This window comes from Meles meles, chromosome 7 (assembly GCF_922984935.1).
Source record: "Meles meles chromosome 7, mMelMel3.1 paternal haplotype, whole genome shotgun sequence".
NCBI classification, from domain to species: Eukaryota; Metazoa; Chordata; class Mammalia; order Carnivora; family Mustelidae; genus Meles; species Meles meles.
The window spans coordinates 8368443-8381889 of NC_060072.1; positions in this window are offsets into that span (position 1 = coordinate 8368443).

A 13447-nucleotide genomic window follows, 5' to 3' on the forward strand; every position below is an offset into this window, starting at 1 on the left:
AGGCACAGTGCATTCCAGCAGGTAAATACTGATGTTGTTTTGGAGTACAGAAGAGAGATCAGGCATGGATATGGAGGTTAGCAGATACAAACGTGATAGACAGTTTTAAGTCCCCAAAGTAAATAACATTTTTCAGGAGTAGACAGAGAAAAACAAAAGAATAACAAACAACAAAAGGAGCCTACGTCTGTTTGTTTATCTCTGGGATAGAAGTCAGGAGGAAGGGGAATCAAAAGGAATATAGTATGAGGACGTTGTTGGGGGGATGATGGAACCACTCTGTATCCTGATCATGGTGGTAGTTACATGAACCTATACACATGTTCACATTCATAGAACTCTACACATATTAAAAGCTAATGTGACTGTTATTTTGTAAAGGGGGAGGGGTAGTCAAAAGGACTGACTGCTGCAGGGAGACATAACAGGATAAATCCGAGAAAGATGCTCGGGACTTTTAACCATTAGGTAACTGGCAACCTTGGAAAAAAGCCTCACTAAGGCTGGGAGCCAGGCTGTAAAGGTTCAAAGCATAACTCGAGCAGTGAAGGAAAGCACTCAGCACAGCCTCCTCTTTTTGAACTCCGGAGGTGAAAAGAAAACCAGAATGGCACATAGCTCAAACAGATAAGGAGAACTGGGAGATTTAGCAAACTGGCAGAGTCAACCTTCCACGCCACGAGTGGCTCCATTCCAGAGTGTTTCTAGAATACTCATTTTGCACATGAACTATTCACTTTCTTATTGCCCCATTAAACTAAAACTGTTAAACCCGAAGTCATTACAATTTCAACTGTGCTCCTTAGTCCGCTAACATTTACTGTGTTCCTACTATGTGCCAAGCACTGTCCTAGATACAAAAGTGAGCAATGCCTTGTCCCTAGATGAGCACACAGCATTTATCACAATAACAAGGTCCTGGGGGTAGAGATTTGCACAAAGCGCTCCGAAAGCCTTGCCCTTCTGAATTAAATGCATTTGTATTTATAAGAATGAAAGAGGGAAGAAACGAAAACAAAGCTGGGATGTAATTTTGTAAAAATGTTCTTAATTTCTAAAAACTAAGAATGAATTTAATTTAATACTGACGTCTTAAGTTAGGCACGGGCAGCCTCACCACCAGTGACACTTCTCATCTCTTTTCCCATCTACTTTTCAGTGTCCTTTCTGCCTTCCTTCCTCTGGATAAATTGGGAGGCAAAACGGAATAAGTGCAGGCTTTGAAACCAGACAGATGTGAAACTAACTAAGCCTATCCCTTCAAGTTCCTAGCTGTGCAGCTCTTGGATGGTCATTTTCCTAGCCACAAAACAGTGATGACACTACATGACAGACTTGAGGTAAGGATTAGGAAAAAAAAAAAAAAATACAGAGGCTGGCATATTAGAAAGCAGTAAATGTTGGTTAATATTTTTACCATTATTTGAACAAATAGTATTGTTCTGACTGAGAACATTTTTAAGTGCTTCTCTTTGAATGAAGAAGAAAAAAAATTTTTTTTTCAAAGGCACGGCATGTATATGGTGCTTTAGAAAAGCAGCTTGGTAATTTCTTCTTAAGTCCTATCAGAAACTATTGTGCTCAAATAATGATGTTTGGGACAAGCACCTAAAAACAGCCAGGAACCAAGAAAATATAAAGGCAGCTGTTATCATCCTCCCTGTGTCCAAGTGGGACAAGCCAGTCGCTTTGTGTTCTGGATCCCTTAGTGTAGGTACCTACTCCATTCACATCCCTCCCACTACCTACCTACAGCCATACAGCACGCTGCAGGAGTGCTAAAAGTTCTGCTTTTAAAGAGGTTTTTACACAACAACCAAAACCATAAATACCGTTTCAAAGCAGAAATCACTTATGCCTCTCCAAATCAACAGGAAGCTATCCTCCACGACATTCCCCACAACTATGAAGGAAATAGCCTCTATTCTTAAACTTTCACAAGACGCTAAGATGCAAGATGTTTATACACCTTATTTCTGTACGCTTAACTCCTGGGAGTGGCGGGACGCGGGGTAGGAAGGCAACCCAGAACGTTTTATTCACTATGGAGAAATAGCTCTGGCCAATTTTATCTTGCATAATTTTGCTTATATTGTAATGCAAGCGATCACCTTGAAATTCGTCTTATTCCTCGCACAATTGCCAGCATAGATGCTGAAGAGTAATAAAACAGCCCAGAGATACATGAGAAAGCAAGGAACCTTAAAAGACAGAGACCGGCACACTGTCCCTAAAGAACTGAGGATGGGCTGGTCCTTACTTAAGACACTTAACAAGAAGCTACGGTTACTGGGTGTCCTCAGCCACCTTAGGGTACCTGGCCCCCCGCTGGCTAACAAACCCGCTAGTTTGAAGCTAAGGGGAGCCAGCTCAGGAGGACACAGGAAACACCCCTCGTGCCGTCTGGTCCCATTTCCTCGTGGCCAGCCTGAATCGCCTCTCGAAGGTGGCCACGCCGCAGGGCTCTCAGGTGAGGGGTGCGACAGCCCCCCTCCCACACTCCCGGCCGGGATTAAGCAGGGGAACGCGTTAGCGCTGTCACGCAGCTCCCGCGCCGGCAGGGACCGGGAGGCTCGGAGGCCTGACGCCTCCCTCTGCACCACCCGCCCCGCCAGGCAGGGGGCCCGAAGCGCCTCCGCGGGGGCCCCAGCTCTCCGCCGTGACAGGGAGCGCCTCGCCGCCCCGGAGGCCCCCCAGCGACGGGAAGCGAACCCGACTCGACCAGCCCACCCGGAAGCCCTCCCCCAGCTCACACCTGCTGGCGCGTGACGCCCGGAGCCGCGCGCGCCCGCCCGCCTGCCCCGGCCCTGCCATTCCGGGCGCCCCTTCTCTGCGCGCGGGACGTGGCCCGCGTCTCTCCCCGCCCCGGGGTCAAACCCACCACACGCCCGCCCCCACGGAGCGCGAGCTCAACGCCGCCGCCCTCACCGGGGCCCGCGCGCGCTCCCGCCCCCCCCTCAGGCCCTGTCCCCGCCGCGCGCGCTCACTCGCGAGGACACGCACACGCTGCGCCTCAGCTTGACAGGCCGGCCCTCGCCGCGCGCTCCCGCGGCTGTCCTCGCCCACCCGGCCGCCCAGCTCTGACTGGGCGGTGCGCGGGGGAGGGGAAGGGCGGCAGTGGCCGTCGGTCCTCACTCACCGCCGAGCCGCGCCGGCTCCTAGTGCGCGGCGTTCCGCTGTGAGGCGATGCGCTGCGATGCGCGCGGTCCCCGCTTCTCCGCAAGCAATGGAGGCGACGTAGTAGGGGGACTGAAGGGGCGCGGGGGGTCACTCCCTCCCGCTTCACCACTCAGAAACACGGGGACCCCAGAAACTAAAAACAAAATAAACAAACTTTCCCCTCCGCCTCCCTCCCCCAAAACCACAACACAAACACTCGGGAGCCCGCCCAGAGCCCCGCTCCATTGGCCGCAAGGAGGATGCTTCCGGCTCTCACTGGCTGACTTTTGTGCCCATCAAGCTGCGGTTCCGCCCCTCCAATTCCTCGCCGCTGCCGTCGCCCCTCATTGGTCAAGTGCTTCCCGTTTGACGAGCTAGGATTGGCTGAGTTGCCTGCGCCAATCATTCGGGGACACACCCCCTCAGCATCCCAGAGGCGGCTTCCTCGGTCGCGGACGCGGAGAGGCGAAGGGGAAACTAGAGCATGATGGCGGCCGAGCTCACTTGGCGCAACCATCATCTTTTTTCTTTTTTTAGCTCATTGGTGCCTCGCCCTCGCGCTGTTTCCCCTGAGCTCCTCTCTCCATCCAGTATTGCCTAATAACGGAATCTATACGCGCCGGCTCCTTGATTTATCCCCTTCGAAGTGCTGAGTGTGGGCTGGCTGTGCATCATTGGACTGTCAGAATGTCACTCTCTAGTCAAATCTTCAAGCTATTGGTGGGGCAGCCAGAAAACCCGTCCAACAACAAGGACTAGTGCCATTGGTTTGACTCCACAGAGTTCTTTCCTGGTACCTTATTGGGTAAATAGGCGCGTCCGTCAGATCTGGATTCGCTGTGCTACGGTTAATTGTTTGCTGAGAGTTTGGATGACTCTGGTCGTTTGGCCCGTAGTTGACGATAATCATGACTGTCGTTTATTTTTGTGCCTGCTTTGTGCCAACTACTGTTCTGGGGTTTTTACAGGGATTTTCTGGCCAAATCTGTGAGTTTTACATTCTCTGAATTTTACAGATAGAAACGAAGGCTCTAAAGAGATGTAGGACACCTTCCCAAGGTCACCCAGATAGAACGTAATTGGTGAACCCGGCGTTGGTCCTAGGACTGTCTGACTCCAGAGCCTTCGCTCTTTTAATTGGTGCCTTTTCCTTCGGAATCTTACCCGACAGCCAACGCAGCATCTTCAAAATGTGTTTATTCCGAATGCAAGTCCCCCGCCCCCCCATCAGTTTCTGTAGGTGACATTGTGGGAGACTAATGCTATGGAGAGGTTGTCATTGCCGTCTCGGCATTCTCCTCTACGGCACCCGTTCCTCTCCACCCTAAAGTGAACCATCTTGGTGTTTCCTGACCAGAAGCCCATCTACTTCTGTGTTTATTTTCTCAGCTTTATAAATGAACATTTCTACCATCCTTGTGTGCCAAGCCTACCTCCTCAACCCTCACTCATCTATCTCCAGCTCACTCTTTGGAGAGAGACCTCAGAAAGAGAGTCTAAAGAAAGAAAGAAAGAAAGAGTAAATTGCTTTAAAAAATAAATAATTTATTACATGCAAATGGCACAGCCCTTCAGCTCCTGGGAAGCTTCCAGAGTGGCCCCTGATGCTGTGAGAGACGTGTGCTCCTGGCTCCTCGCCACTAGATTCTTTCTCTGTGGCAGCTTTCAGGGAAGTGAATCCAACATTCCAGCCAGGGGAGGGCAGGATGCTTAGGACCCACTGCCAAAGAGCCAGCCCCAGCATCTGGGACTGAAATGATCTCCAGGAGCACAGCTCTGGACTGCAGCCTGCATTCCGTCTCGGGTAATTAACATTTTACCATCCCAAATCCCCATCCCCTGTAGCTTCAGTGGGATCACCGCCCTTGTTTCACTTCCTGATCCAAGCTGTTGTGTAACCTCGTTGGCACTGCTTTAGTAATAAAACAACCACTGTAACACTGTAATGCTCAACACTTAACAGATTTTCAGCAAAGGAAGACAAGGCATTTCACAAACATCAATTAAGATTAAGTGGCAGGTAATTCCTGGCAACTGCCACAGCAGGACAGAAGAAGGATCATAAGTCAAATTCTAATAAAGGTCCTAAGAAAGAACATGCACTACCCCATCCTAGCATTCCAATATGGGGATTCTGAATCAGAAGACACAATGAAGGAGAAATGTTCAGAGTTCAAAACCTTTCTTATCTTCATTTTGGTTCTTTGTAACTCTTTTCACCCATAAACCAGTGCTTGGTTTTACAGTTAATTGTCAAACATTATCTGTTTGCCCCCACTTAGTTTGTAAGTTCCTTGAAAACAAATGGTTTCTTTTTCACCTTTGTATCCCTTAAATTGCTCTGATTATAAAAGGTGCCCAAACAAATAATTATTCAATAAATGTTTATTGAGTCTGTCAGCACTTTCCTAAGGTACAAGGGCTATACAGTTGAATAAAATACCTCTGCCTTCAGGGAACCTTCAAGTCTAGTGGGGGTGGCCAAAAGATGAAAATCATCGCAGTGCAGGTGGCTTGGAAGGACACGGGAGGAACATAGGACTCAAGCTTGGCAGGACAGGGATGGCTTCCCAGGAGAAGTGACATCTACAAAGAGAACTAAAGGATGAAATGTGGTTAGCTGACCAAGGGACTGAAGATGTGTGGTGACCTGCAATGTTTTCTCTCTGTGCGCAGGGAGCAAGAGGGGACTATCCAGGAATGGCCAAAGCCAGTTCTTCCTGTAATCTTTTTTTTAAAAATATTTTTAAAAGATTTTAATTATTTATCTGGCAGACAGAGATCGCCAGTAGGCAGAGAGCAGGCAGAGAGGGGCGGGGAAGCAGGCTCCCTGCCACCTGCTGAGCAGAGAGCCCAATGCGGGGCTCGATCCCTGGACCCTCAGATCATGACCTGAGCTGAAGGCACAGCCTTCATGGGGGCCTTCAGCTATCCATCTGCTCTGCCTCATTGTACTTTCCCTCCCCAGGAGAAAGCAGGAAGCTGCAACCCCTGTCGTGTTTGCCCACCTGAGAACAGAAAAATAATTTCCAAATAAGATTGCTGTTTTTCCAACAATAAAGGTAACACTGAGTAAAGATTTCAGACAGTACAGAAAGCTTTAAAGTGGAGAATAAAAGCTCTCTCACATCCTTACTAGCACCAGCTCCTATTAAGGAGAGTATCTAACCCAGACTTCTCATGGATAGACCCACATGTAGATTTTTTTCTTCCCACAAATAGTGGGGTGTGGCTTGACATATGCACTCTGGGAGCTCTCCTTGCTCAGAACTGCAGCTTTGGGTGAAACCTGTTCTCACTTTCTATACTTAGGGCAAGGAGGCCAATAAATCAAATGTTTATTGTGGAGGTTGATGGTTTCAAATTCCTGTTGCTGGAAATGACAAATTACCACCTGGTACAGGAGTTTGGGGCTTGCTCAGGCTAGTGTAAAGTCAATGAATTGAGGGGGGGTGGGAGCCTATGCTATGCCCAGTACCTTTGGGTTGGGCTTATGGGTTTGCTTTGGTGGTTGTGGAGTCAACCCATGCCCTAAAAAGGCAGCCCAGGTCAGAGAATAACACGCCAGGGTGCTCTCCTATGCTGTCTTTCTCATTTCTTCTCTGCACACTACTTGGGGAAAATATTTTTTGTTTGTTTGTTCCAACTCACCCAGCTTTGAGAGTAAAAAAAAAAACTCATCAAGCCCTGCACAGTTGTATTTAGGCCAAGTGCAGTATGTTCTTGGAGTGCCTTGCTATTCTTAGAGCTCTATATGTAGGGTTCTATACAGTTGGCTTTTTGCTGGAAGGGAAGGCAGATTTGATGAGTGATAGCTGCTTTGGATGGCTACCAAAAATGCTCTAAGCCATTCCAAGCAACAGGCCTTCCTTTCTTCCCTTGAGAGATTGCTCTGTGATCCCTGAACACATTGCATTGGCCTGGACAAAATCCAATGCAGCGGGAATTTCTGTGAACGATTCTGCAATGACCCACAAGCTCAGGGTGACATAGCCTGCTGGATCTGCTCCAACTCTGATTTCTGTGGCACAGAAGAATTCCGTCCACCCTTCACACTGGCCTCTCATTGCTATGAGACATTGGAAGTGTTTGTAAAGCGTTCTTCAGTTCCCCATTTGTATTACCATGGGAAGATCCCTGTGAAGGAACCTAATCCAAAAGACAAGAAGCCTGCTGACAGCTGATACTGCTTACTGGGGCAGTGGATATGGCCAGAGCCAAGGCCAAGAGCAGTGGGGGAGGGGAACTTTCTAGAGGGTGCTGATTATAGAGGACATGCTTAGAAGCATTTATTACATGTCTGGTAGCATTTACTGTAGAACAAAGCCCTTGTGAAAGACGCTATGCTTCTTCTAGATCATCTCTGTTTTTATGACCACACTTCCAGAGAAACTTCCTGTGAAGCAGCCAACCCTGGGCTCCTCCTGTTTGCTGGCCAATGCTAGACCTACAGGAGGCTCACAAGGGAACCAGAGGTGGCTGTTACTAATAGCTACCCTTTCATGAACACTCGCTTGCTATGTATCAGACACTACACTGAGGGCTTTACCCAGATCGCAGCAGCTAATCTGCACAACCTTGGTTATCCCCGTTTTCCAGATAGGGAAATCAAGGCACTGAAGGCTGACGAATTTGCTCCAGGTCCTCGCAGATAATGACCTCGCCGCTGAACCCAGACATTCCGACTCCAATAAGTAAGCTCTCTTCTTCGCTGCTGCTTTGCCCCAGACATCTACTTCGAGAATGCCACCGTGCAGCTGGGGAGACATCAGGCTTCCAGAGGGGCAGTTGCCCTCATAGCCGTCATTAGCTCAACTCCAAGCTCCTTTCTCCTACAAACTCAGAGAAAGAGGTGTGCCTCTTCCTGGCTAACTTACTGCCTCCAGTGGTCCTTCCTCTGCATCCCAGTTGGGAACTGGCTCTCATTCCACCCCCTTCAAAGCAGCCTCCTTTCTTCCTGCCCTTTCTCCCTCTGCTTCTTTTTCTCAGCCTCTTAAATACTGACCTGAGGCCATCTCCACCGGTGCCCCTCCTTTAAACCTGGTCAGAACACTCTTCTGACACTCATTTCTCCAAGCTCATCTATGACCTCTTGTGGCCAAGATCCAAGAGCCTGTCTCAGTTCTTGTTTCCATGGCTTCATCACTACGTTTTACTCCGAGAATCTTCTCTTGGCTTCCTAAAATAGCCAGCTTCCCTCCTACCTCTACAACTGTTCATGCTCTTTTTCATACCACCTCTTTCTCTAAGCTCTTTCAAAGGAGTCTGTCTGCTCTTCTCTCCTTATGTTGCCTTCTGGGGGCATGGGGTGGGGCGGGGAGTTGGGTCATTGTCCTGCCTTCACCCCGAAGACTGCGATTGTCATCTCTGATTGTCATCTCCCCGTCTCCAGGCTTCATTAGGCAGTCACGTGCACTGAGTGGCTGTCTCCTCCCTTCTAAAATGAATATATTGAATCAGATTTGCTCTTCTAGACTCTAAAATGAAACTTGAAGTTTTTCAGCACATACCATGCCCAGGCAGGACAGCGATATAATTTGTGGCCATGCAAAATGAAAGCATGGGGCTCCTTATTCCAAAATCATTAAGAATTTCAAGAAGGCAACAGCAGAGAATTAAACCTGAAGTGGGACCCTTCACCTTCTGAGTGTGGGGCCCTGTGGGACGGCGGAGGCTGGCTGCCCATGAAGGCGCTAAGGCCGGCACTGTTCTCAGGATTTTATACGTATTAGCTTATTCAGTCCTCATAACAACCTGAAGAGGTAGAATCAGATGAGGAAACTGAGGCAAACAGAGGTTAAATAACCGTCCAAGGTCACGTTTTTAATTGGTGAAAACGAGAAAATTACCTGTTGCTGTTAAGAGATTCACACATCCCTCCACACATCCCTCCCTCCTCCTGCACCGAGGTCTACGCTTCCTTCACAGCTCAGGTCGAGCCCCCTCTCCTCTCAGGGGCTTCTGGACCAGAGAAGTCAGGCCCACATCTCTACTCCCCCAGAGCCTCTCAGTACCCTGTGTACCCACTTGCCCACTGCTTACTGTCTTGAGGCTCACCGATAACCAATTCTACAAGTCTAGAGAGAAAACCTCTTTAAATCTGTCTCCGCAACCTTATACCAGCTTATAGTAGCCTGCCTCACCCACCAGACTGGGAGGCCTTGAGGGCAAATACTATATCTGAATCTTCACTACATCTCTGATGCTTATAATTCTCTTGAAAGAATCCTTTTTAGGTTCTGGACCTTTCCCTGGAATGCCTTGCCTCATTCTTCCCTCTCCCATTCACTCCTTAGATATTGGCTTAGAGATCACCTCCTCCTCCAGGAAGCCCTCCTTGACCTCCACCTGTGGGTTAAGTGCCTCCTCTGGGGTTCCGCAACCCCTGTACCACCCCATCATAATGCTTGCCTCCCTGTGTTCATCTTCTCAACAAGGTTATGAACACCTCGAGGACAGAGACCAGCTCTGTTTTATTACATTGCCTAGGTCACACAAAGTGTTCAGTAAGTTTGTCTGAACAAATGAATTAATAAAAGTAAATCTTAAATACACATTGGTTAAAACTCCAGGCTCTTTCATGGCTCTCACACAGGGCTGGGCCCCCGACGGATACCTACGGTGAAAACCAACAACTCCAGGATTTCTGTACAAAAGAAGCCTTAGTCGTAGCAGTCTGGTTAGAGCAGCGATCCAGTTGGTTCCTCTTGACGGAATAATGACAAAGTAAAGATCCCAGGTGTGACGGTGGGGAGTTGGCATTGGGAGCACTGGAGGCAAGTGTGTGGGGCCAGACCGTGGCAAACAAGGGCTTGCCAGTCCTATCTGGCCCCAGCCTGTTGTTGCATAGCCCACAGGCTAAGAATGATGTTTGTGTTTTTTAAATGGTTGGGAAAATTAAAAGAATAATATTTCATGACACATGGAAGTTATATGAAATCCTGAAAGTCTCATTGGCACATAGCCACGCCCACTCATTTATATAGTGTTTGTGGGTACTTTCTGTGTTACCGCAGCAGCGGATACCATGGGTCCACAAGGTCTAGAACATTTGCCCTCTGGCCATTTTACAGAAAAGGTTCACCCACCCTTGGCCTCTGCTGTCTTACTCTTAGCTGGAGGAGGAAAAGCAACGCGCTGCCGACTGGCCACAAGGTGTCAGCATCTCACCACGGTGCTTTTAGGTACTCCCCGAAGGACCCGCAGCCAGGAGTATGGGGCTGCACTGGGCGCCTGGGCCTTGCCTAGGCTTGAGCAACTCCCAGTTCCACTAAGGAGCCAGCCTAGGGCTAGCTGTGGAGAGCAACGGAGCTTGAAAGCTAGAAGAGGGGCGCCTGGGTGGCTCCGCGGGTTAAGCATCTGCCTTCCGCTCAGGTCATGATCCTGGGGTCCTGGGATCAAGACTCACTTGGGGCTCTCTCCTCAGCAGGGAGTCTGCTTGTCCCTTTCCCTTTGACCTCCCCCTTGCCCTCCCCCCCCCGTATGCCCCTCTCTCACTCTCTTTTTCTCCCTCAAATAAATAAATAAAATCTTTTAAAAAAAAGTCTAGAAGAAAGGGAGGGTCTGGAGTCTACTTGAATGGAAAGTCCAATGGTTTGCTCCACATAAGCAGGCTTTTCTGGATGTGCTGGGGTTTTTGTTTTGTTTTGTTTGTTTGTTTGGGTTTAATTTGTATTTTATTATTGTATTTTATATGTGAAGTGTTGTATTTTATATATGAAGTGTTTTCCAAACAAACTAAAATTGTCTTATTTTACCCAAAACTATCCTTGAAGAAAAGTTGTGGGACATTTTCACAACCAGATGAGACTGTGGCCCTCTTCCATGCCTGGAACCAACCAGCCCACAGAGCTGAGGTGGGGGAGGGGGGGGTGTGTGACCAGAGCACATGGGGCCCTGCCAAGCAAAACAGCCCTCAAGTGGCCTCCCTGGCAGGTTTTCTGCATCCTTCTTTCAAAAGCTGGCCCTTGGAACTTTTTCCAGGTGGATGGGCATTTACCCCCACGTGTGCACTCCTCACTGAAAGCGGCAAGCATGTATATAGGGAGGGAGCAGGCAGAGTCCAGCAGAGAACGCCCCAGGAGAGAAATGATAAAGCCCTCGCTCTAACACACCAACGGAAGCATGGGCTGGTGACTAAGCTACCCCAGACGTTAGCCACTCTGCTGAGCGCTTGACTCCCCACAGCCTCTGGAAAGTGGCACCAAGATTATCTCCATTTTACACATGAGGAAACCGAAGTTCCAGGTGGGAGGCAATTTGCTGGGTCATTGAGCTGATATGTGGCCAAGTGGGGACTCCAGCCCCACACTGCCCATCCTGACGACTATCGCTGGCCACTGTGTACCTCAGCTAAGGTCAAAGCAAACGGCCTGCCCCAGACCATCCTAAAGACATGAGCTCCACCCCGGGCCTTCCTTGCTCACCATTCAGCCTCGGGCCAAGCTCACAGCAAATATGCGTGGAAGGAACAAATGAATAAAGCCTTCTAAATCCTGCAGTGAAGTGCCTTTCCTGGTCCAATCAGCCAACTTCCAAGACCTTCTGGAAAGAGATGAGCCGTAGAGTCCAAGCTGCACTTAGGAAAGAAGAGTCACCAGACGTAGTTCTGGGATCTTTTTTTTTTTAAGATTTTATTTATTTATTTGACAGAGAGAGATCACAAGTAGATAGAGAGGCAGGCAGAGAGAGAGAGAGAGAGAGGGAAGCAGGCTCTGCTCAGCAGAGAGCCTGATGCGGGACTCGATCCCAGGATCCCGAGATCATGACCTGAGCCGAAGGCAGCGGCTTAACCCACTGAGTCACCCGGGCGCCCCTGGTTCTGGGATCTTAGCAGAGGATGGCTTGTGCTTCTCCCTTGCTTATGCCCAGAGGGCCATGGCCATGGCGCGCAGACGGCCTGCTCATGTTTTTTCCCTCCTGCTCTCCTCCAGACTGCTTACGTTCTTGCTGCGGCAGGTCCTAGCCGGTCTCCTATGACGTGGACTCCTGTTCCTGGGGCTGCTTTGTCGTGGCTGTAGACAATGCCTAACTTCTAGCCACTTCACTGGATGAAAACGGGTCTCCAGCTGGCTGTCACTCCGAGAAGCCATGGGCACCACTCCAGATGGGCCCAGATAACTACATTCTAGCCCTTCCCATGACTTGTTGGGGGACGGGACATCGGCTATTTTCTCACATCAAGGCCCTCACCTCCTCGCCCCGTTCTTGTGTAAGCAATTTGAAAGGAAGCAGGCAAAGTCATCCCTGAGCAGCCAGAGAGGCCTGGAGGCCTGGGCCCACCCGGTCTGGAGCCACTTGGAGAGGGAGACTGGCCCCTAGGGACGCACGCAGAAAGGAGAAGAACTCCCTGAAGAAAGGATTTGGTCAGGAAGGACTTGGGATAACTCAGTTCTTAGGAAATTAAGTAGCAGAGAGCAGAGTCCTGTTTGGCCTCCATGTACGGTCTCAGAAGTCGGGAACAAGATTGAAAGGGTCACGATCAATTCCCGAGCCTCTGACACCACCCAGGTTGACCAGCCTGGCTTGCCGTCTGTATCAGGAGGCTCTCAAGTTTTCAATCACTCAACAAACAGGCACTAAGTAGATACTGTGGATACCCCAGTGACCCAGAGAGATGATGGGCGGAATGGGTACCTATCACCCTCCGGACGGGAACCCCAGGGACAGAATGGGTACCTCTCGGCCTTCACTCCCATGTGCACCTGCCGCCTCCCAGCCTTCTCGAAGGCACCCAGCCTCTCAATCTTGGTCTGCCTCAGCCTGTTAAGCCTGGGGTGCCTGTTCTGCACCAGACCTTCAGCCACGGGAGCGGCAGGGCCTACTATTAGAGTGACAGCCGCTGGGCCCTCCATATGGGGGCGGGGAGCGAATGTGGCCTGCAGCCGGATGATGAACTATATAGCCAGGGTGCCGGGCGGGGCGCACCTGCTGCTGGGGGGCTTTGCCGATGTTGACTCATGACGTCCCGGCCAGCAGTTCCCACCCGGCCTGACGTGAGGAGCGTTCTCTGCTCTCAGCCCCAGCTGCCTTTTGGGGGTGAGGACGGTGTTGGGCGCACACAGGTCTGTCCAAGGGCGCTTTCCATGTAGGGCTCGACTCGAACTAAAGGAAGGTGAACAGATTGGGAGGAAACGTAACAGGGTGCTCTGTGGAGTAAGGCAGATGTAGGCACATAAACACACCTGTTCCGGGGAGTACGCGGCGGTGAAGAGCTGAGCAGGTAACTAGAACAAGACGGAAGATGCTATTATGTCAGTCACAGATAGCAAAATCGTTGGCAAATCAG